The sequence below is a fragment of the Canis lupus genome, chromosome 20 (genome assembly GCF_003254725.2).
Source record: "Canis lupus dingo isolate Sandy chromosome 20, ASM325472v2, whole genome shotgun sequence".
Lineage (NCBI taxonomy): Eukaryota > Metazoa > Chordata > Mammalia > Carnivora > Canidae > Canis > Canis lupus.
Genome location: NC_064262.1, coordinates 18,858,471 through 18,883,833, shown reverse-complemented (window position 1 = coordinate 18,883,833; position 25,363 = coordinate 18,858,471). Strand labels below are relative to the sequence as shown.

The following is a 25,363-nucleotide window of genomic DNA, read 5'->3' as shown; positions in this document are numbered from 1 at the left end:
GGGGTTGGGGAATATGAAACCTACAAGTGTATGCAAATATCTCACTTTGCAAAGCAGAGGCCAAGGGAGCCTAGAAGTCTGGGCATCATCAGCACAGAACTGTTAGCTAAAGATACAGGCAGCTCTGGGATAGAATAGAATGTCAGAGTCTGAGTGTGAGTAATGACCACCATTTGGGCAGGAGAAAAAAACCAAGGAAGGGGAATATATGTTTTAACCATTTTATATATACCTACAAAGTACCATCTGAATTCATATGCCAGCTATGAAACCTAGTAGCTATTATGGTTGTCAAGTTAGAAAGCATCTCTGGGCCTCAATTTACTCCAATGTAAAATATGAATAAGAATACCTATCTCACAAGATTGTTGTGAGGATTGAAACCAACATACCAATGATGTGAAGAACAATGCCAGGTGCATAAATAAGTACTTTCTAAGTGTCAGTTAATTGTTAATGCTGTTGTTACCATCATCATGATGGTTCATGAAAGCATGGTCTGCAGCAGAGTTTGTAACAGGGAAAAATTAGGAACGACCTTAATGGACATCCACAGAGAAATGGCTATTCCATGGAAAACCAGGCCTTGGTTTAAAAAACCATTCCATCCCAACCTGGAAAGACCTTCAAGATGTAAAGGTTAAGAGAAATAAATTAAGACAAATTCCAGAATCCCCATAGATAGTCACTAATTGTGATAATGCAGTGACATCATACTGTCTTTCACACAAACATCTTCAGTGTCTTACTAAGTTCTCAGTAGAATGAATCTTTGCAGACTCCTACATGGTAGGGAGAGCAGTTTTCTATAATGATGCATTGAACAAGGCCAAGCACATTGTGAGGGCTGAGCCAAAACCGTGAGTGACAGGGAAAGGACCAGATTCCAACAGGCCTGACTGTCGCCTGCTTTAATCACCAGACAAAGCAGATAAGTTGCAGAGAGGATAGAAAAATTAAACATGTCTGTTTTTGCTTTTTAGAGGCAATTAGGGATTTATAGCCAAAGTGTTGTTATATTTTGAATCAGAGCCAGAATTATTTTTTTTCTTTCGGGGAAGATAATTATACCATAATCACTGACATTCTAAAGGAACATTTTAGAGCCACTACCTTATTCCTCCAGAACAAGCACTAGTTACTTAAAAAAAAAAAAAAAAAAGAAATCTAGCCATGTCCCTTGGGACCACAAAGCAACTATGAGTGTAAGGCCTTGGAGAAGCTTTCAGAAGGAGCACCTTTGTTTTCAGAGTAAAACAACAAAACAGAGCAGCTGCAATGGTTATTGAAATGTGGAGCCAAATCGAAATTTACAAACCCCTAGGGAGAGCCCTAATTTGCAGAATTTCCTACAGTCCAAGATGTTCAGAACAGTTCTATTCTCTTCAGTAACTAAAATTTCCCCATTGACATTTTGTAAAAACTATCGTTCTCCTTGGCATATCCTTTCCTTGTGAGCAACAAGGACTGTCTTCAGATTTGCTCCAGCATAATGACCTCCAACTCCACATTAATGGAGTCTGAACCAACGCCATGTCTTAAAGTCCACAGATTTGGAAAAATAATGCTGACAGAAAACATATACTGAATTTCCACAGTAGATGAGGGGAAAACTCTATGAAAAGAACAAGCCTTAGGATATAGAAAGATGACAGGGAGAGGCCAATGGTGACCTTGGTCCTCTGCTTCTGAATTTAAAGCCACTATCATCCAAAATGTATAAAAGTAAAAAAGAACAGGCTTTAACACAAGACTGGTCATAGCTAGATTTAGGTCTTCCTTCCATGTTCTTATCCATAGCTAAATGCATACCTTGATTCAAAACCTATGTCCAAAACCTAATACATGCAGGGTGCTGTGCGAATCATTGAAGAGGGCAAAGTAATTTAGAAAAGGCAATAATTACAAGAATAAACTTAAGAAGTCACAAGAGAAAATTCTGAAAATGTCCCCTACCCACCATTTCTCTTTCCCAAATCTGCCACACTAAGAAATCCTCTCAACTTTCAAAATCCCTGCCTTTAAAAGGAGTAGAATAACATAAACTCACTCTTTGCTCTTTGAAATTTTTAGAGTGGCTTATAAACACCAAGGAAATCTCAAATATAATACGCAATAATTCATTCATAATCTATGAATGTTTTTCATTTAAGAAACTTGAAAAGTTAAGACTTTGCTAAAAATGATTTCAGACAATATAAAACACATATCATTTTATAATAATATAAAATATAATCATATCTAGTATAAAGAATACTGTAATTTTGTCTTTTTCCTGTTGACAAATGGTATACTATGCCCCCTCCCCAAAAGGGAGCTATCAGCATTTGCACAAATATTTTCAAGATAGTTCAGATATCTAAATAAAGCAAAGAGATGTAAAATTACTTGTCAAAAAAGTCATCTTTTTTTCTGCACTGACCATTTACCAAGAGCTTCCTCTGGGCCAGACGTGGTACCTGGTGCTGAGGATAAAATGGTGAATAAAATAGGAGGAAGAAGACATTTATTAAATACTAACTATAAACTATGTAAGGAAAACTACTCAGTGTTTAGAGAGGAGTTCATGCCAGGAATTAAAGGCAACTCTGAAGAAATAACATCCAAGCTGCTCTCCTAGGGACCCCATGGTCACATGGGAGTGTGTAGAAGCAGCTGAGGAATGGAGGTGGCTTCCAACCCCCAAGGGTCTTCCCTACTTGTCCCTCTGGAGAACACTGGGGTCAGTGATCTGAAGAACCTAGTGCAGAATGCCACTGTTCAACCTGTGCACCTGACCAGGGAGCAGCCTTCTCCTCCCTGTGCTGCCCCAGAACTCCACCTCCTTCTTGCCTTCCCTCTACAACGCCTGAGAAGTTGCTCTGCCAGCCTGCTCCTCACATTACTGAGGCCTGTGGGCAGGGTTAGGACGGTGAGACACATATAGCAGCAGGCCTGCTGTTGGGGAAATACAGAAGGGACAGAAGAAGGAGGGGGTCTGTCCTTTCCTCTGGCCCAAACACGGCTATGGCTGGACCCTGCACATGATGGTCAAAGCCACCTCTCCCATCCACCCAGCTCCCTTATAAGAAAAACATCCAGAGCCTGGGGTTTCTCAACTCAAAAAACAGCTCAACGATGGGAAGCCAGCTGCTTTCAAAAAGAAACAACACAAGTATTCTTTATAAGACCTTTTCCATTTCCAGAAAAAAAAAAAAAAAAGTACTGTATCAAAGGCAACAGCTGCTTCAAGTTAATATAATCTGAATTATCTTGGCTTGGAACCTGATCACTAGTTTTAAGTCAGAAAGTTGGATTTCTAGGACTATTTCTCATCTTAAGATTTGAATCCTTCCTTTTTGTGGTGATAATAAAATTGAATATGTGGTTATTCTTTATTCTTAATTTAGGTTAATAATGAAACATTTTATATCCAAGGCCTCATATTTAAAAAACTATGTAACCAAACTAGTGGTTGAAAATAAAATCAATTCCAAACCTGGAATGTATCTCAACATTTTTAATCCATCTCTCTGGCTATTTTCTTCCATTTAACATTTAAATGTCATATCTTATGTCTTATGATTAATACATTTCTGAAGAATGCTTAAAGATATGGAAGACTATGTTGTTGTAATGATTCATAAGGGCAGGAAATGAACTAACATTTGAAAGCATCATCATTTCAAATCATTTTGTTGACTCTAATTAGTGAGTTTTAAAACATTAAACACCATTTAGTTCAACTTGGGTCTTACAGATGAGAAACAGAAATATGAAAATTCACAAAGTAAGGTAAATGGTTTAATGCAATATTTGTCTATGTATAAAAGTAAAGGAAACAACCAAATATTAACACATTAGAGTGGTTATCTCTAGTTGGTGGGATTTTGCCCTGTCACATAGTTTTCCGTATGTTCTAGGAAATGCATTATTTTCACACATCTGGAAAAAGAAGTTTTTCTATTTACTATGTTTTTTTTTAATGAGTCAAGAAATCATATATAGAAATTGTGCTTCCAAAAATAAACCTCTGTAGTATTACCAGTTATTTTTATATAATGAAAATAAAACTCTTGGCTAGCACTATACTGGGAGGAAAAAATTGCTTGGGTATATAGGGGGAAAAAATCTCCATGAGTCTATCTACAAAGCTAGCAGACATATAATTTAAAAGTACTAAATATTAATGTAAATGTCCTATGTTTCACACAGTATTTTTTTGCACAGTATAATAGAGGTCTTTGTAAGCTGTATTATTATAATGGTTCAAAAACATTATTATTTTAAAATATAGTAAGGTCTAGAATATCCACTCAAAACAGAAAAGTAGACCAAAATAAATTAAATAATTCACTCTTCATTCGCTTTCGCCCTGTCCCAGGCATACCTAATGCCCAAACCCTGAAGTGTGAACATGCAAACTGTCCTTCCTATTCCTTTTCCCGTCCAGGCTCCCTCTACTGGTCAAGGGCTCAGTGCCGAGGACTGATAATAAGGTCAGGGGAGAAGTAGGGGGGGGCTCCAAGCCTATAGAGAATCCAATCCAAGGCAAACACTACCAGCTTCCTAGACCCTTCGAAATGCAAACCCGTGGGAGGAGCAGGTTAAAACCTTCACCTAAAATATGCTGTGTACTTTCAAGTCATGTACTCTCAGAAACCTGTGAGTTTCATCACTGACCCCAGAAGCCAGGAACACCTGAGGTCCACACTATTTGACAGCCTATGCAGAACGAACACAAAATGCTCCCAAAGACATGGGACTACTCTTCCTGGCAAGCCACCAGATGGTCCAAATTTACCCAGTAAGTGATTCTGGTGTCCACTCTATGTCAATCACTAGGATTACACCACAAGAAAAATGCTACAGGAATGTTAAGACAGGGCTCCTATCCTCAAGAAGCCCAAGATACCCCCAGCCATCAGAACACCCAGGTACCCACAAGGAGCCAGAGGCTGTGCATAGCCAACATTCTACTTGGTTGACAAGTTCTTTCCCAACCTGATGGCTTAACTGGGGAAAAGTTACTCAAATCTGGGTTTTTAAAAATACAGTTTCAGCCCAGCAACATACTGAACTTTGATTCATCTTGTTTCCAATGCTATTTTTTTTACAGGCCAGGGGAATGCAGAATGGGAACCTCACATGACAATGGTACTAATAAAAGGTCAGGCTATGCCATTCAGAGAGGTCTAATCTATAAAATATGTTGACACAGGAATACAAACAAAAAGCCTTCAGAACTTGTCCTTGGCGTTTACATTAAGGAGAAGCCCTCTGATGGGTGTTAATGCATCTTAAACATCTTGCTCTCATGTGTGTCAAGCTTAATCTCCCTTTTGCCACAAGGGTTGCAGGCTTTAGGCCTGGAGCCGTCAGCTAATCTGAAGACAGTTTCCACTGTACATTAAAGCTACCTTCAAGTTACTGCATATAATAATTTCCCACTTACATAAGGCAAGAAATATTTATTTTATTTACTTAGTTATGAATGTAGGATTAAGTCTTTTTAAAATTAGTTTGCATTTAAAAAGAATGAATGTAAGTAAAGCTATTTTTAAAAATAACAATATGGATAGAAAAGCTGATGGTGGTATCTGAATGTCTGAAGTCTGGCCAAGGCTGGGATACAGTTTCAATATGCATGCAATTAAAATAAAACAAAACAAAAATCTAAACAACTCGGAAACGTCCCACACCACAATATTATCTTAGTTCTTCCTTAGAATCAATATTTACACTCACAGAGAACATGTGAGCAGACAGTTCACTTACAAATCACGTATAATATTTTCTGCCAAGGGCAGAAGCAGCAGCCCTGCCCTGCCCTGCCCACCATCCCTGACATGATCTAATTAGTACACCGAACATTAAAACTTCTATCTCTGCAGGGGACAGAGCCTGCACCAGGCAGTGCCTGCTCTCAAGGTAACCAACAATCTATAACTATTAACATGACTTTAATCCAGTAGGTTTAAAACCTTGTCCCTCCAAACCTTAAAACCTTTTCTCTTAAAATCTCAAGAGAAAAAAAACACTTTGTAGAGTCCTTTTTATGTGCCAATGACTATGCTGGGCAACTTACACCTATCTTGTGAATTTGATAATCACAAAAACCTATTCATTAACATTAATGAATTCAACAGTTTATAAAAGAGAGGCTAAGTAAGGCAGACCAACAAGAATAAGGTCAAAATTCAACCCTAAAGCACAGTACCCTTTCCACACCCACACCAAACAGGGGTGTGTTTGTGAATACAATCTAGGGAGCCTAATTTTTATATTCAGAATAAGACATGCCATAACAAGACATGCCATAAGAAAACCTGCATCACTGTATAGATGGTAGAAGTAGGAAATTATTTCAATATACCTGCTTAATGGCATTTCAGATACATTTTGCTCCATAACTGGAAACACCCAACCTACCCATTCAAAGGAGTTTAGATGCAGCTTTGTAAACTCTGCTCCTCTTCTCATAATCTAGGGATAGAACATGGTCTTTGGCAGATGGATCCTTTTGCATCAGCATCAGATTAAGTGTACAGAAATGGAAGCTTTAGAACAGGGATGTTTGTGTGTTAATACAGCCAGGGCTGACACTTACTCAGCCCTGTTCCTTACTCAGGAACATTGCATTATTAAGATTAAGAATCCTTAGTACAGAAAGCCCTCTGACTCCAAGAGACTGGTAAACAAAGAGTCATGGCTTATGTGCATCAAGTGGGTTTGGCACATTCGCACTATTTGAATCTATCTGCTAGATCTAAATGATGTTTGTCAGAGAGAAACAGGGAGAGGAGGAGGAAGAGGACAAACAATTAGGTAAACAGCTCATCTGGGAAAACCATTTGAAAAATAAGTGAATTCATCCATTAGCATACCACAGCCCTCTAAATGGATCCAGATAATAAACTTCCTCTGATGATTTTATCTTACCTGCAGTTAGGAACTCTACTTTTCACTGATTAACTGGAGTGGTTTTCAAGACAAGTAGCAAATATTCTGAAGTTTTCAACCTTTCATGGAACAGGGCTTAGGCCCACATGAACAAACTCCACACTTCCTTCTTCATTCCTTTTTTGTTTTTTTTTTTTAAGATTTTATTTATTTATTCATGAGAGACAGAGAGAGGCAGATACATAGTCAGAGGGAGAAGCAGACTCCCTGTGGGAGCCTGATGCAGAGCTAGATCCCAGAACCCTGGGATCACGACCTGAGCCAAAGGCAGATGCTCAACCATTGAGCCACCCAGAGGCCCCACCTTCTTCCTTCTTTATCATTGCTGTGACCAGAGCAAGCTGGTCGAATGAGCCTTCTATCTCTGCTTACTCAGCATTTCTACAGGAGGAGAGGCTGCTGCACACACCAGTGAACACTGGGCCACAGAGGGCAAGGGCGTTCCAGACAATGGATGCAATTTGTTCTATTCATCAACGGAGACACCCCTCAAGTGTACCCAACATGGAGGTGCCTGAGTGTGGAAGCTCTGTTTCCTAGCATCTCACATTACTAGTCTGTTCACCTGCCAGGATACTGGTATTATCTGGGAAATACTGAATTACTTCTGAGATATAACATGTTTCACATGACGGACGCCTGAGGGGGTGCTGAAGCCAGTCTTTGAAACAGCCTGTGTCTAGATTTTCTGAGGCCTGTATTTGCAAAACTTCAACCTGAACTTCATAAACTCCTAGGTCTCCATTCCTGAACAAGAAAAAAAAAAATCTCTTTTCTCATGTCTTAGTGCAACTTTAAACAAATAATCACAACTCAGTACCATTAGTATGAGAGAGAAACCCAAATCATCTTTTACGCTCAAAAAGCTGTCTTGTTCTCTCCAAGTATCCACATGAACCTAATGAATTTCCAGAAGATCCATACTGCTCGCCACACCTCATTGCCAGCATCATAAATTTTGATCAAAAACATCTTCTGATTCAAGTTGATTTCTAATATCTAAAGCAGCACAGAAAAGTCTGAGTCTTCATGACATTCACATTCAGAGGTCAATGGACTACACGGAGTAGGAACTAACGGACACTTGATGAATTAATGTCAGACAGATAAATAGTCACAAGATTTCCTCATAATAATCAGAGTCAAAACTAATAAAAGAAACCTAAAGAGACTGTGTGAATGCAGGACACCCTGTTACATGATGGCCATGAGATGCGATTCCTATAAAACCCAAGAAACCCCTGATGTTAAGAGGTGTTTCATTAGACTGAAATTAGACATGCTTTCCAGAGTCCTTTTGAAAAATTAAACAAAAAGGCCTCATTCCCTGCAAACTACAGACAAAATATGTCATTACTCAGACGTCACTTTGCTTTTGCTTTTGGAGGACATCATTACGAAACTCCCTTCCAGCCCCCAAAACCTGTATTAACCTAAAAGGTCAATGCCCCTTTTAGGCAGCCATTTACTCTTCGTGGCTTTCATTTAGTTCCAGAGCATCTAACATTTACAGTATTAGGGGCATGATGGATATATATGGGCATTTATTTTCCCAAATCAGAGCCTGAGTAGACAGCACCATATTATGGCTTTTTGCACTTTCTTTACTTCTCTTTCTTTTTAATTTGAGGAGAGGGGAAGGAAGAGAATTCTTTACCAAAAAAGGTTCCAAGATACATTTCTCAGTTGTTTCTCACCTTAAAAATGAAGTATATCTCCTTTAAGTGTTACTGGCAACATACAACATCTCTAAGTGAGCTTAACCCTCTTCCTTGTAAATGAAAAACACATTTTCAGACTTTCTGGTGGTACTTACTTAACCATGGGCTGCAACTTGCCAAATTATATTTTCTATTCAAGAAAGGGTAGATGAACTAGATAAATCAAAAGCAGTATTTAGGACGAAGGCTGGCAGACTTGCAGAAAGAATATGCCTCATTTTATCATGTTTACACAGCCTAAAACCCTGTATTTTTTTTTTTTTTTAAGTTAGCCATTCTTTGCATTTGACTGTGTTGACAATCTGGAGTCTAAAGTTTAACATAAATTTATGGCTACCATTATATGCAATTTCATTTAGAAGTCAAGGGCCACTTGCCAACTGTGGGCTTTTCTGCAAATTTTCTCTGATAAATAATAGATTTTCAAATGCTTGAATTTCCTACTAACTCACAGCAGCATGGAATAGTCTCAACAAAGACCCCAAGACCATATGGCTCCCAATGCCAAAGATATTCACCATTTGTCTCTTCATGGAAAAGATTTACTGACTCCTGCTATAAATCCTATGAAGTATTATTATGAGTCCATTTTTGCAGAAGAGGCAAAGGCAGCCCAGGGGGAGAAAGCAATGTACTAGAAGTAACACAGCAAGAAGATGCAGGCACTGGTACTTGCGGCCATCTGCCTCCAGGGCCCAGGCTCATAATACCCTTGGTGTGACTTCTCTGTCATTGATATTGCTGTAATTATGTCACCCGCATGTACTCTCCGGAACATACACATCCTTCCCTGGGCTTTGGGCTGCTGTGAATCTGGTTACTGGTTCAGAGGTTGCACCTTTGCAGTCTTGGATGTTCTCCCCTCTTCTTGGCTCTGGGTCTTGCTTCCTGAGCCATGCCTTCTCAAGCCAAACCTGTGCAATACTACATCCATTATCTCCAATCTAGAACCTGCTAGTCCCAGCTGAATGACTTACAGCTACAGACCAGAAGCTATCATTTCAAGTCTCTAAAATTCTCTTTTCACATCTGAGTGAGTTCTATATAATCCTGGGACTCGCCCACCTGCCTCGCAGGCCTTTGGCTATTGTCTCCCCCATCTGTCCATGTGGCCTAGTCCCACCTGTTATCTAAGCCAGCATCTGGGTCTCTTCTTAGCAGCAGCCATATGGCCTCAATTTGGGGTGTGTGTCATGGGGAGTGGGGATCACAACCCCAGCGCCATCTGTGTTCCATCAGCTTCCTCCAGCACCTGTACCAACTTCTTTTTTCAAAGCCTAATGCTTTGAGGCTTCTTCTCTCCCCTGCTCTTCCTCTCGCGGGTTGAAAAGTAAATTCTAGTTGTCACCTGATCCACACAGTAGCCCATGCCATGGATGATCCAATCCTTCCTAGGGCTACTCACTGTTCCAGGTCACACTTGATGTCAATCAGGAACCTTCCTTCTCAGCATCCTAACCATCACCAGTCCCCTGCCGTGATTGGTGGCAAGCTGCATCATTAAGATCCAAAAGTCTGCAACCAGCCAAACATGGGCTAGAGTCCTAGCACTGCTGCTGACCAGCTGTGTGAGACTGGGCAAGTCTAACGTCTCAACTTCCCTTCTGTCATCTGTAAAATGGGGAATACTATGGCTTTTATGAAGCTGAAGGGATAATGCCAGTACAGATCTAAGCATGCTGCTCAGCATACAGTAAGTGATCAATAAATGTCAGGGAGTGCTATCTTATTTATTATTCTCATAATCGCTATTACTGCTGCTACCAATTGTGACTTTTACAACATCAAAGATATCTAAATATAGAATTGTTATAGTAACTATACGCACAGTGCCCAGATAGTAACTAACTACACATACAATACTGTGTGTGCTGTGTGTTCTCTGGGGCTAGAGGGAAGTGAAGAATGCACCAAAAATTAACAGAAGTGAACATATCACTCAATCCCTCTATGCCCACATTTCCGCTTATGAAAAGGAGAAAAGCTGGATGAACTGGGAGTTCATGTTTCTCACTACTGTCTATAAGAATAAAGCTGATAAACCTGTATGCTGATTTCAGGTTCCATAATACCCTAGGGAGATAGGACAAATCCTACAGGTTTCCAAACAACACTGCTTATTACAAACTTTGTTTCCAATGAAAAGCATCCCTGTTATAAAAGCCAGGTTTGTCTTCATCCCTTAAACCATTTCCTGAAGCTTATCCTGTAAGATAAGAATTTTTATGTCAAAGAAATACTTGACATCTGAGCAAAGTAAAAATAAACCCGAGACGTGTCTCAACTTCACAAAGGTCAAACAGTGGACAGCCAAAATGTTCAAAGTATTAGCATAATTAGGGAAAAGGGCAAGGTACTACAAGCTTGAAATTTCCAGATGCCACATGATGATGGCTTGACAATTTTAAGTTACATTTCAAATTTTGGTCATGAGAGAAGAGAGGAGGGATGGTTTGTCTTACAACTTTGCAGTTAGACGTACTCGAACCGATTTCCTTTCCTAGTTTACACAAAATGACATCTCTTTTAACACGAGGAATGCAGAAAACCTCAACTGGTAAACAGTCATGCTCACTTACCACACTGAGACTAAAATGTGATTTTATAATCTTATCAGAATATTCCCATGACCTGCGAGCAGAGCATTCATTTCATAAAATACTGAAAGACTGGCTTTATCATAAAATTCCCAGAAGGAATATCTGAATCTGTGTGGGAATTCCCCATCAAAAGACCTATCCCCTTGTTCCAATTTCATTAAATGCTCCTTATCTGAAGGCAATGAACACATGAAGGAGGATCTCAGCAGGAGAAGCCTGGAAAGCAGTGACCACTTATTTTCTCACCTTTCCTATGACAGTACAATCCACATCTTAGCCAACCTCATTGAGGGAATAAATCCCAACAGTGCCATACCAATCACAGTAAATTCTGTCTCATAACTGAGTTGGGATGTGACCCATTCTGTCTAGCAAGTCAATACAAAGATGTAGTCTGTTTTAGGACTTCAAGGAAAGCATCGAGAGATGCTCACACTCACAAAGAGAGACAAAGAAACAATGTCTTGCTGCTGTCTCTGGAGCTGTCTTATCTAGATGTGATGCTAGGACCTGTGGCAGCCATCTTGTGACCATGAGGAGACAAAACTGACAAGCTCAGGATGACTAAGAACAACCTAGGTCTTTAAAAAAGCAAAAACAAAAACAAAACAAAGAACCTAGGTCTTTGACAAGGTCACCAAACTGCTCAGCTCACTCATCTGGAAATCACCCAGTCCTTGTACTTAAGACAACATGTTTTTGAAGTCCTGTTACCTATTGCTGAAAATACCTTAAGTAATAGAACTGGACCCGTGGAAAATCATTAAAGAAAAATCTAGTTGTTCATTAGATGTGCCTTCCAAAGAGCATCCAGAAATGGGCTGCTCTGCCTCACCACAAATGGCAAGATGTGAAAGGAACAAGTTTTAAGAGTCTGGTATCTTGAACAGCACAGATGCTGATTGCTGAGGCTGGATCTTTCAGAGCTCACCTATGATGCGTGTAGATACTTCCCCATCAAGTGAACCAGGTCTTAAACATCCTTGTGTGCTGGACTCTGCAATCTGTGAAACGAGGATTTAGGAACAAGCTTTCTAAACTGCATATAAAATGGTATAAAGGATTTAAAAAAAAAACAGTGACTACAACATCTATCAGCAATTGCTACATACAAGCTGCTATTAGAAATCACAGTTCAAAATCATGGCAATTGCTACATACAAGCTGCTATTAGAAATCACAGTTCAAAATCATGGCCTGAATTTCCAAAGTTTTTTCAAAAATTCGTTAGGGGTTTAAAGCAAAACTGATGATTTAAAAATTTTTATCAATTTTACTCAAACAGAACACTGAAACTACTTCTTATTCCAACTCCATTTAATTAAAAACAAAAATAAAAACAAAAAAACAAGGGGTGCTTTGGGGGGCTCAGTTAAGTGTCCCAACTCTTGATTTCAGCTAGGGTCATGATCTCAGGGTCCTGAGAGTGAGGCCCGCATCAGGCTCTGTGCTCAGTGTGGAGATTGCTAGGATTCTCTCTCCCTCTGCCCCTCCCCCCTCCCCAACTTGTGCATGCTTTCATTAATTAATTAATTAAAATAAACCAAATTAGTCTCTATATCTGGCAGACATAATTCAGAGAACTCTACACATATTAAAAGCATAAACCTGCTTCATTTATGAAAATGTTCTAACAATGCTCATACCTCGATCTTCTCCAGACTGTCTTCTGCCTTGTAAACCTAAACTTTCAATGAAAGGCTTAGACTTTTAAAACTTCAGCTACTACCTTACTTGCTTAAATAGTAACCAAGGGAAAAAAAAAAAATAGTAACCAAGGGACCTCAGGTGTGTCAGGCACTAGACGAGGGCAGCAGGTACAAAGGGGCCTGTTGTCATGCAGTGTATGCTTTAATAGCGACAAAATTAAATAATAAATGCTAGTTTAAAAAAAAACTAAACTAAAACTTTAAGAAATAAAATTAAAGCTAATGCTAATAAGGAGATAAAGGAAGGGGCTAAAGGAAACTGGGTGGAGAAGGCAGTTCTACTTCCAATGGAGAATTAATCAGTTTCTTTGACAAGTGACATACCAGCTGTGATCCCAGAGAGAAAGAGAAGCCAGCCAAGGGAACAGCCATGTGAAGCCAGGAGTCGAAAAGAAACAGCTGCTGACACCAAAGCCACAAACCACCCCAGCGGTCTTATTTACAAAAGGTGCAGATCATCTCTAACCTGTCTTTCTACCTGCAGCTGTTATGACAACAGAAAGTCCTCCTCTTTTAAAATTCAAGGTTAAAAGCCCTACAATTGGTAAAGTCCCCTTATTATTAATCTTCCCTTGGAAAAGCACAAGGCTTTAGTTGCTCTAAAAATAAACACTCATCTCATCGCTGTCTTATGTTTCATACTGGATCCCTTGAAGCAGTAAATAAAACTAGTTTTGACTCGAGAAGTTGAGATAGCCTTTGAGATACCTGAAGATCCACAAGGCTTCTTCTACGTCAGAGCTGAGAAGGGCTCTTCTGCAGCACTGTGGTAAATCCATGACAGTGCTATACTGATTGACACAATTACACTGCAAAACTACCTTCTAAATAACTACCCAAGTGAGAAAGGCCAATCAAGAGCTGGCTGAGGATTCCTGGGCCACTCATCTGATACAGTAGCACGTGGCAGCAAAGAAAGCTTGGAATTTGCTGGTGGAAAACCAAACCCTTTTGGTGGCATACACTTTTTATAGTCCCAGTTCCTAATACATGATATTTGCCACATGACTATATAAAAATTAAACAATAAGCCACAGCACTAAGAAGAGACTAAAAATCCTATCACTGAAACAAATGGCAAGCAAATGGAGACATCCATAAGCAGAGAAGCATGTTTTGGGTCAACCCAAAGCAATGCACTGGAAACTTGCTATTTGATGAAGGTAAGCCAGGACTGCATTTTTTTTTTTTTAAGATTGATTGATTTATTTGAGAGAGATTGAGAGAGAGAGAGAGAGAGAGAGGGAGAACAAGTGCTCAGAGAGAGAGCGGGAGAAGGAGAAGGGGGCTCTAGCAGGGAGCTGATGTACAGCTCCGATCCCAAGACCCTGAAATCAAGACCTGAGCAGAAGGCAGATGCTTAGCTGACTGAGCCACCCAGGTGCCCCCAGACCTGCAGTATGTATGTATGTATGTATGTATGTATGTATGTATGTATTTATTTATTTATTTATTTATTTTTGACCTGCAGTTTTTAAGAGATTTGCAAAGCAGCAAGAGAAAAGCAGTGGAAGGTAGGGAGCATAGATTAATTTCCTCCTTAGCTCCTGATCCCTCAGGATGTTGGTCTCATTGTTCCATATCCAAGTGAAAAACCGGAGACCCTAAGAAGTAAATGAACTTGCCCAAGGAACGTACTGCACCTAAAATGTGAATCAGATTCATGTGGCTCCCAGTCACAGGCCCTTCTTATCACACTGCCTCACCTGGTCAACTAGGTTTGATTCATTATTCCTTGAGTAATCGGGAACAAGATTTCTCAAGGTCCTTCAAAAACAATTTTAGGGATCCCTGGGTGGCTCAGCCATTTAGCGTCTGCCTTTGGCCCAGGGTGTGATCCTGGAGTCCCGGGATCAAGTCTCACATCAGACTCCCTGCATGGAGCCTGCTTCTCTCTCTGCCTGTGTCTCTGCCTCTCTCTCTCTACCCTCCCCCAACTCTCTGCGTCTCTCATGAATAAATAAAATCTATTAAAATAAAGAAAAAAAAAACATTTTAGTCCCTAGAGATTACTAAGAAGCTGAAGAATGTCACATGCGATGAAGACTGAGTTTCACTCAGAACCCTCTCAGGTGAGTATGAGGACAAGCAGGTTGAGGATCTTCTGAGAGGACGAGTGGAGGATGGGGCCACCCGTGCACCTAATGCCTGTATCTCGGCACAGAGCCCTTGGACGTCACATTCTTTCAAGCCTCTGCTTTCTACTCTGACAATTTCCACTACACCAAATGCCTCACTATTCTTTACTCTGTACCAGACCAGCTCCTCAGGGAAGTTCTCTGAGAAGTCCAGTGCCACCATCACCGCTGCCACTACCACACCCCCCAAACCCCAGTGGACACCACCCCAGCAGTGTGCCCCAAGGCCCACAGTGCTTGCTGCTCCTAGGACATCCCTAGCACAGTAGCAGAATGTTCGAGGTACCTCTTCACTGCTCTGAGACTTCTCCAAGCAGGACCTGAGTTCAAGTTTCTTTCCTCCCTGGTACTTGGCACGGTGCCTTCGAGTTACAAATTCAAGTAGATACCCACTGATCCTTCACGTGGCCACATGGGCCGGGGCAGCAGGACTTGAGATGAGGGACTCTCAAAGGGTTGAGAGCAGGGGCTCTGGATAATGACATCTACCCCCTATGTCACCTTGGTCTCCTCATCTATAAATGGAGGTAAGGATTTTGCTTAGCCTCTTGGAGAGCTATCCTCTGGATAACAAAGTCAGGAGATGCTGACACCTGAGTGACTGAGAACATAATGAATGTTCTGTTAGCGTTCCTTCCCTTCCTGTACCCCCTACCCCGCGCTTCATTTCCTTCCAGGCACTCACTGTCCAGCTGACACATTAATAATTTGGTTTGGCTTGCTGCCAGGCCCTGCCCTGCTAGGATAACAAGTCTGTCAGGAGAGGACTCTTGCTTTCTTCTCTGCTGTGTACTGGAACGGACAACACTCACTGGGATGCCGAAGGCCTCAAGTATTTCTTAAGTGAATAAAGGCACAAACAAACAAGTGAATGACTGAACATTCACAAACAAGTGAATGACTGAATATTCAAGTATTCGCTTAAATACTCACTGACCAACTCATGAGCATACAGTCTAGAAGACACTTGAGGAATGTTAACAAAACTGAAGACCATGAATTGGTAAGTCAATAATGACAGGGATATTTCATCTTTTGTATTAGTAGCAAAGAAAAAGTGACAAATGAGTGAAATTCTTGGACACAAATTTATTGCTGATCTCACACTAGGTAGAAAAGGAGTCCTCACACCAATACCTTATCTGTTCCCAGACTCACCATTATATAATTAATGCTATGTGAACCCACACCCTCCCCTACTGATAGAACTATGCTTTAACAGAGCCCTCTAGAAAGGCACAAATCCTCTGTAAGAAAATCTGCTCCAGTTGGCCAGCTGCCTGGCTTCGGGTTTCCTCAAAGGCTAGTCTTTGATTGATCGGGGCAGAGCCTTCCTATCTACATGGAAGCATTGGTGGAGGCCAAAGAGCCTCCAACTGCCCCTGTGGTATTGGTACCATTTCCCCTGGCACTGAGAATAGAGGAGGACGACAAGGAGGTAAAAGTACCCAGGAAAGAAGACCGCAAGTTCGCAACCTCCTCTCTAGGCTTAATGCCTTTCAACATGTTCCTCAAGTCTTTTCGGTCTCTCTTGCTTGGTTCTCACCCTTCACATCCAATAGATGAATGTGCTCCTCTTTTTTCTAATCTGCATAGTTGTGGGCAGCGCTAAAGAAATTTGTGCAGGAAGTAAAGAGAAGATAAAGGTCCTGAGTTCTATTATCACCATAGTTACCTGTTCAACTTGCATGAAAACCCTAAATTTAAAAACATCACATGACTCTGTCCAATGGATGGACTGAGTTTTTTGAGATTCTGTACCAAAAAACTTGAATTTCTCTAAAAGTGTTCCTCATAATGAAATGAAAGCATTTCATTCAACACTACACATACCCATGATCTTGGTTCTCCTACAAACGTTCTACAGCATCTATAGGCAAAATGCTCCGGAGTACTTCTGCTTTTCCTATTTTTTTTTTTTTTAAAGGCCTTTGTATTCCTCTCTTCTCCATATTCAGTGGTGAGAAAAGTGATTTATCACCTGCCACAGGACCGCTACTCGGGCTCCCCACCATAAATCTTGCCTTTGTGACAAAACCCTTATCTTCAAAAACAGATAGCATCAACCATTACTGCTCTCTGTGTCGATGTCCTTTTATTAAAGAACGACTGTTTTCGTTATAAATCCTTAGGCATATGAGTGGAAGACACTTTCATAGCACATGCCTTCACTGAGGGGCAATCCAGCTCAAGCGACATTCTCACTTCTGAGCAAGGGCAAAATCCCTAAGTAAATGCGTTCCACAGGGGCTGAGCTGAAGGACATTTTTCAAAGACCAATGCCATTTGGTTGAAGTTGGCTCTGGAGGGCTGCATACCTTTTCAATCAAAGCCATAGCTGCTGGAGGGTGAGCCCTACCCCCGGAGATGAGCCCTGAGAACTCCACACATCTCCATGGAGCAGGTGGGCCCCACCTCATCCACAGACTCTGCTCCCGGGCTTCCCTTCTAAGGTGGCTGCTCAGAACCCCAAAAAAGGAAGCCGTGCCCTGAAAGCTGATATGATCACAGATGCTTCCCCTGGTCTGTTCGGTAAAGGTGGCGACATAGCTTTCTCTACCTCACAGGTTTGCAGGCAGCCCCCAGACTGACAGGGCAGGGCAAGGAATGGAAGACGGGGTTCGGTTTGGTGGAAACATTCTGGACAATGCTGTACTTAATGTGAGTAGGGGCACCATGACTGTTCTCAGAAAATTAATTCCGTGTGTGTCAACAGAATTTTGACTCACACAAAAAAGCATCTTAAAAATCACTTCATGGGACACCTGGGTGGCTCAGCAGTTATGCATCTTCCTTCAGCTCAGGGCATGATCCTGAGGTCCTGGGATCAAGTCCCACATCGGGCTCCCTGCATGAAGCCTGCTTCTCCCTCTGCCTATGTCTCTGCCTCTCTGTGTGTCTCTCATGAATAAATAAATAAAATCTTTTTAAAAAATCACTTCATTTAGCGTCTTTCTTTTATAAGTAAGCCAGGTGGAGTGAAATAGTTAGGATTCAAGTCTCTATAGTCATTCTTTCTTTTCAAACTTAGTAATAAAAAAATAAATAAAACAGCAAATCTACTCACACCTATGTGTTTTTTAATTTTTGAGCCATTTAGTGTGTGGTCACATGGATTGATTCTCTTCCTCTCTTATCTCTCTTTTAAAAATTTTAGTTAAGTTCTTCCAAAGTATCAAAGCGCACATAGTCAGATTGCTAGTTATTGACTCAGCTGCGCGGAAATCCAATGCTATGTACTGTCTACTAGAGAAAAAAGTAAAGAAGTTCTGGATTGATCCATCACAATGCTTTATCATTAGCTTCCATGTGCTTCTTTTCCAGTATGCTTTTCTTCCATGGGCCTGAAGACCTTGCATGGATGTCGGGGAAGCAAGCTATCTGGTGGATCTCTGTGGGAATGAATCATGCTGTGCATTCCGGCTGTCATAGAGCATATAACTCAAGCACAGCTAGTTGCTTCTCAGGTCCAGGCACACCTGAGTCCCTATAAGCAGGGACATAGCAGTCCTTAAAAGGAGGACTACTGTCCCAAGACAGCGCATAATCAGGTACTAATAGAAATAATCAGACCAACCCAAGAGAAGTCAGCCAAAGAGGAAGCAGCTTGATTTTGCAAGAGTACCCTCCCCTCAAATTTCTAATAAAAATGGAGATTCCTTCCTGTATTTTAGGGGAAATATATATATATAATAAATATATATATATTTATCACTTGGATTTCAAGAGTTTAATCGGAAACTTGGGAAAACTGGAGTTTTGAGAAGATTGTTCCTGGAGCTTTCATGCCGGAGACCTCAGATAAACAGAAAATGCCACAAGCTCATTAGCAAAAGGGGGGTTTTTTCAGCTCTTCCTTTGTATTCCACAGTGTGCTGCAGAGACTATGGCTTATCTCAAGTCTTATAGCAACATACAGAGCTTGTTGATAGTTGGTTGGAAACCAGGGATGGCTTGTTATAAATGCTGATCAGTTTTGCTGGCCCCAAAGGCCTCTCTGAGGTCCTAAGGTGACCATTTCTGGCAGTACAAGACCCCAGAGCTGATAGCTAGGCATGATCTCTAGGGCTTCCGTTGCCTGGGAACCACAGAGCATATACAATGCACCTCAGCCCTGATTGTCTTTATTACAATGTGTAGCAAGTGACAGTGGAATGTAGGTGACCAAGAGGACCAGGGGGAGAGTGAGGAACAATGGCCTCTAAAATGAAATGCTGCCACAGGAGGAGTACTTTCTAGCAGAGATTAGCAAACCATATCCAGCAAACCAAATCTGGCTCACTGCCTGTTTTTTTAAAAATAAAGTTTCATTGTAACATAGTCATGTTCATCTGTTTACATATGGTCTGTGGCTATTTTCACACTAAGATGGCTATACTGAGTTGTTGCAACAGAGATTATATGGCCCCCAAAGCGAAAACATTCATTATGTGATCCTTTACAGGGAGGAAACCCCCGTTCAATGGTAAAATGCAAATGTTATGGACCATGTTCATTCTTCCAAATCTATACAAGCTCTCCAAAAATATCTTACAAAATAACATAAAATCGACCTCCCAATTCACATGGGTCATTACCACACATTAAGAGTAACCCAGGCTGGAACACTTAAAAAAAAAAAAAAAAAAAAAAAAAGGAAAAAAAAAAAGGCGGCCAATACTGAAGGGCGTTTCCACTCCACCAGGATAAGCCATTCACTTTTGCCTTGTCACAAATCCAAACTTTTGGCTGCCAGGAAGAATATGTAGCTAGACTCTTAGTACACCCTCTAGACAGGAGTGGACTGTGAGAGGCAAGAATACCTAAAATTAAAAGGGCAAATACTCTATTCTAACATCACAGAGAAGTAACAGTTGCCAGGATTAATGAGCTGGCTTTAGCCCTGTCCGATATTTGACACTCAGCCTAGAAAAAGAAAAAAAATGTCCAACATTAATTACCTTCTTCTAGGGCTAAAGGCTGCCCTCTAAGTACATTCTAACTCCCTCTCTTTGAGCCTCTTGACTGCTAATCTCCTTGGTATCAAGAAAACCTGCCCCAGGACAGAAGTGCCTTCTTGGCTAAAGCTCTATAAAGCTTCAGAAACCAAACTGAGTGCTTGACCATGCTAATTAGGTAGTGTGAGCCCGGACAGCTAAGAAAGCCTTCTCAGCTCACTCTCCTTCCCCAACACTTCTTTAAAAACAGAAACAAAGTCAATGAGTGCAAACATGCACATTCTATTACTGCAAAACAGCCAAAAGGCAGAGCCAATAGAGACCCTACCTAAAAGACAAGGTGATTTTTAAAACCAATTCAAGTTTTTCCCCTCCTCTAGCTCATTTCTGTCTCTGGCAGTTCAGTCCTGTGTTAAACAATTGCTTCATTTACAACACAAGTTGTACTAGGGCATGCTGTGAATTATAACTGAGTTTTAAACCTCTCAATTCACTAAAGGGCTGTGATAAGATGCTTCTCCTTTGAAGTGTGGTACGAGTGAGCAAAGCAATGGTTTAGAAAGGAAAAGTTAATAAGTTAATGTACAAAAAATCTCCCAGCTCGGAAGGATTTCATCTTTCTCATGAATACTAGTGCTTCTGTAATTCAACATGACTGCCTATAAAAACAATGAACACAAACAGCATTATATCATACTTAAAAGGAAAAACAGCAGCTTATAATTACACAGTTAAGTCTTAAGAAAGCTCACAAACAACTACAGAACAAATACGGTATGTGTGCTGTTCACAGATCACAAAGGTGCCCACAACGTTCTGGAAAAGCCATCCCGGCATGAACAACTCTAGTGTAATACATTACACACCTCCAAGAGTGCTTAGAGATCTCACTTCCAGGGCAAGTCTTCTTTTGACATTTGTGTCCAGTGCAGTGAAGCTCCACACAAGAAAAAGTCATTCCTGGAATGTTCATCTCATCTTTTGCTCCCAGAAATCTAACATAGTAACTTTCCCAAGGACAAACTTGAGAAACAACGGTCGAGTCAAATAGAAAACTCATAATCAAACTTGATAATGTTTATAGCTGGGCCAAACTGAGATGTGTGGGTTTTTTGTTTTTAATATTTTATTTATTTGAGAGAGACAGAGAGTGAGCAAGAGAGAGAACACAAGTGGGGAGGGGCAGAGGGAGAGGGAGAAGCAGATTGCTCACTGAGCAGGGAGCCTGACATGGGGCTCCATCCCAGGACCTTGGGATCATGACCTGAGCCAAAGGCAGATTTTTTTTTTTTAAAGGTTTTTTATTTATTTATTCATGAGAGACACAGAGAGTTGGGGGAGGGGAGAGAGAGAGAGAGAGGCAGAGACACAGGCAGAGGGAGAAGCAGGCTCCATGCAGGGAGCCCGACATGGGACTCGATCCCGGGACTCCAGGATCACGCCCTGGACTGAAGGCGGCGCTAAACCGCTGAGCCACCCAGGCTGCCCCAAAGACAGATGTTTAAGTGACTGAACCACTCAGGTGCCGAGATGTGTGTTTAAAAGACAGTTTACGAAACAAAAAAACAAAAAATAAAAAAATAAAAGACAGTTTACAGAAGCTTACAAACTTAAGAAAAAGTTCAGAACAAAGTATCAGAAAAGGTTTTGACAAGACCATGTGCTCTGTTGTGGGAAGTGCACTGTGGCAAATAAGCCTCATCCCAGGTTCAGCTCTGCCACTGTTCAGACCATGGGATGGGAACAAGGCCTTCACTGCTACGTATCTCTATCTTCTCACTATACAAAGCAGGTGATTGAAAGGACCAATCTCCAAGAATCATCAGAATGCTTCCACGGCCTTCCATTTATGTCACTCAAAATCAATTTTTGTAAAATAACTCAGCAGTAACCCTCTCAACAAAAGTATGTCTGATTGCCAAGAACACAGGGTCATGTAATCTGAAAGTCAGGATGAAATAGGACAGAAAAAGAGGAAAGGGGCAGTAGGATTAAGAAGGGAGAGGATGAAAACCCAACGAAATCACCTTTAGTTATATTATCTTGCTGTCATTTTGCAAGGAAGAATAGGTCCTCTGCAAGAAAGGATACTTGCATGCACTCAAGTACACACCCTGGGCCAGAATCTTTCCCCCAAACTGGGGAGCTGAGGTCTTTCAGGGTTAAAGACTGGAGAACCAAGTCCAAGCTGAGGCACATTAAAAATAATGCAGGTAACAAACCTCAGAAAGTAACACTGCTAGAAGCATCTCCATTCAAAACTAAAGCTGGTAATATAAGGACAGTCACCTACCACAGTAAGGAGTATCAGCAAAGCTGAACATTTTCAAGACCTGAGTTATGCGTTGCCCTCACTGTCAATCCTCAAGCGAAGACAACTGGAAACCTCTCCAGGCTGCAATGTGCCAAGCATCGATGCCACAGATACAACATTTTATTTTTTTTTAAGATTTTATTTATTTACTCATGATAGACATAGAGAGAGAGAGAGAGGCAGAGACACAGGCAGAAGGAAAAGCAGGCTCCATGCCGGGAGCCTGATGCAGGACTTGATCCCGGGACTCCAGGATCGCGCCCCGGGCCGAAGGCAAGTGCCAAACCACCGAGCCACCCAGGGATCCCCAGATATAACATTTTAGCAGCAACTTTTCATGTACCTTTTTCTGCAAGTAAAAATAAATACATGACCCAAACTACAGAAGTGTTGGGAAACAAGTTTTCAGAGTGATACAACTCGAATTCTAAGACCCCACCAAATACTAAGAAATTTATCTTTTCAAGACCATTTGCTTGTCAGAATACAAGCAACAGCACCAAACACAAGTTCCCAATAGTGCCTGTTGAAATCATCAACCTTTAGCCTTTTAAAATTCTGCTTGATTCAACTCACTACATGTGTTGACAGAAACCAATACCTATCTATCCTATGTCCTGCAAAAGTGAGACCTCACAAACCTGATACCTTGTTGGTGTGGGTTACTATGCATTTAGTGATAGCTATGAGAGCTGTAAATGAAGAAGCCAAAGTCCAAGAGATAAGTGGAATTTCTAAAGAAAGAATCAAGAAGCTGAATTATAAAGAATTTTTAAAAAGTGAGGATCATGCACAACACATACTCCCCCATGATACTTATTTTCAAGGCCTCTATTAGGGTGAATTGCAAGGTTATCAAAGACATTCACTTTTTCTGCCCTTACTTCAATCCACAGTGTGATGAGATGTTTTGGGACAGAACTAAATCAGTACTTACCTTAAAGGGAGTCATTCACTAATGCATGGTTGATGACTCATCCTATTAAAGGTCAACATTCATTCATTCATTCATTCGAGCATATAGGGTTTCCCCCTGCTTTCAAACCTCAGTTGAGAGCTTAGCATAATGACCTTCCGAAAGCAACCTTACAGAAAGAACAATGTGGAGAAGAACCTGACTGGCCCAAGGGATTTGAATCTATTATTATGACTAACTTCTGCATCAAAGGGGTCTCTGTAGAATGCTATTCCTGTTCCCTTGATTCATTTACTCTTCTGACTGTAAACTGAAAGAATCCCTACATGTAATCAGACACGTAGATGTTTATGCTGACTAGGATTAATACACAACAACAGGAAAAAAATGTTTACAGAGCCTCCCCCCCCCCCCCCTTGGAACTGGGGGAATCCAGGCTCATTAGCTTCTCAGGTCAGACAGCTTCCTTTTTTCCCACCCTGCTTCTTTGATCCCAGGGAGGACACTCTACAGAATAGGGTCATGTGTTCCCTCTGCTCTGCTAGCTTAAGTCAACAGGGCACACCAGAAGTGAAGCGAGGGAGGGAGGACAAATGAGGCCTGGTATTTGCCCCTTGTTGTGGGGTGATCTCTTGACAGCAGTGTCCTTTCAGGAACAACAGCTCCTATCTGGGCAGCCCTCTCCACAGTGCTCCTTCCTTCTAGATTCTGGGAGCTCCTTCCTGCCCTGCCAGCCAAACTAGGTCACAGCAGTGCTCCTAGCACAGGATGCCCACTTCTATGTTCCCCCTACACCAGGGGGTCAACGAACCAGGGCCCAGGAGCCAGATCCTACCCAAAGCCTGTTTTGGTTAATAAAGTTTTATTGGAAGCCACACCTATTCATGTATGTGATGTCTGTGGCTGCTCTCTATGCTAGAACAGCAAAAGTAACTGAAACAGAGGCCATGTGGCCCCCCCAAAGCTGAAAATATTTATAATTTGCCTCTCTACAGAGAAATCTGCCAACTCCTACCCTACACTCTTCTCAGATCCTTGAAAATAATCCTTTAAGTTACTTCTGATTTACCCTACGTTAGGTGTGCCATGTTTATTTCGGGGATCTTGTATGAGATAGTCCTCGATGACTACTATAATGTGGCTTTAGTTACTGCTATTATTCTCATTTCATACAAGACAAAGAAATTTAAGATTCATTTTGGAAGAAATATGTAGGTAAAAGGGAGTAAGAACAAGTTAAAAAAAAAAAAAAGCTTACAGAGAGAGAGAGAGAGAGAGAGATGTGTGAAGTGTTTAAATTCTGTCAATTCATTACTGATCCAGAGGATTTCCCCCGTTATTTAAAAGATAAATTAACAGCAGCCAAGAATCTAAGTTTGCTTTGGCGACTGATGAGGAACCTGCCTGCCACCCCCTGCCCCCCACCACGATTTCCTGCTCCTTATGCTTGGATATGAGGCACAATAATACTTTGGTGAGTGAACTGGAAAAGATTCTGCTACAGAATTCTTTCTTCATTCATGAATGGTGTCAAACAATTTCATGGGATCTTGGTTGGTACACAGAAAGAGCTACATGGTTAAACCCAGTTCTTCTTGGCCAGCCCTTGCCCCAGGATTTTGAATATTAACTTTGTAATACGTGAGTGAGTCATATCCAAAGACAGAAATCTTCCAAGGAACACTGAATTTGGAAGGCCTCACTCTGTGGGGTCAGAGACCAATAAATGACTGCCACTAGATAATAATAAATACTCATTAATTCAAACTTCCAGCTGTTCAGTACTTTAGATGTGCCAAGGCCTATGCAGACACCTCATGTTTTTGTTTTTGTTTTTTTCTCCATTTACTGACGCCGGCAAGCTTATTTTTAAATGTACTACCATTACTTTCATTTCTCAGATGAGAAAATGAAGGTAAACAGGTATTGAGAACTTGCCCAAATCTGTAAATGACAAAGTCTAAAGTGCAGAACCTGCCTTTCTGAAGGAGGCATGCTGAAAATTGCCCCTGCATGAGAGTGTGTCACTCCAAGAGAAGAGAAGCCTGCCATTGACGATCTGACTATAATCAGAGAGCAACTCAGA

At 41.1% G+C, this 25,363-nt stretch overlaps 1 protein-coding gene and 1 long non-coding RNA gene across 3 annotated transcripts in view; both read right to left on the bottom strand.

Moving 5' to 3' along the window:
- Positions 1 to 3,195, bottom strand: part of LOC118351594 (uncharacterized) — a 32,408-nt gene extending 29,213 nt beyond the window's left edge. Inside the window, exon 1 of the long non-coding RNA XR_004807250.2 lies at positions 393 to 3,195. This is a non-coding gene — a long non-coding RNA (uncharacterized LOC118351594). The remainder of the gene's footprint in view (positions 1 to 392) is intronic.
- The window catches only part of PDZRN3 (PDZ domain containing ring finger 3), a 237,461-nt gene that overhangs the window by 166,674 nt on the left and 45,424 nt on the right, over positions 1 to 25,363 (bottom strand). Inside the window, exons 1-2 of one of the 2 annotated variants that reach the window (XM_035702602.2) lie at positions 12,910 to 13,413; positions 12,195 to 12,267 (exon numbers count right to left, since the gene is read on the bottom strand). The exons of the other annotated variant lie outside the window; for it this stretch is intronic. The gene's annotated coding sequence lies outside the window, so the exon portion shown is untranslated. Of the gene's footprint in view, positions 1 to 12,194; positions 12,268 to 12,909; positions 13,414 to 25,363 lie in introns of those variants that run through there. 2 annotated transcript variants of the gene reach the window in all.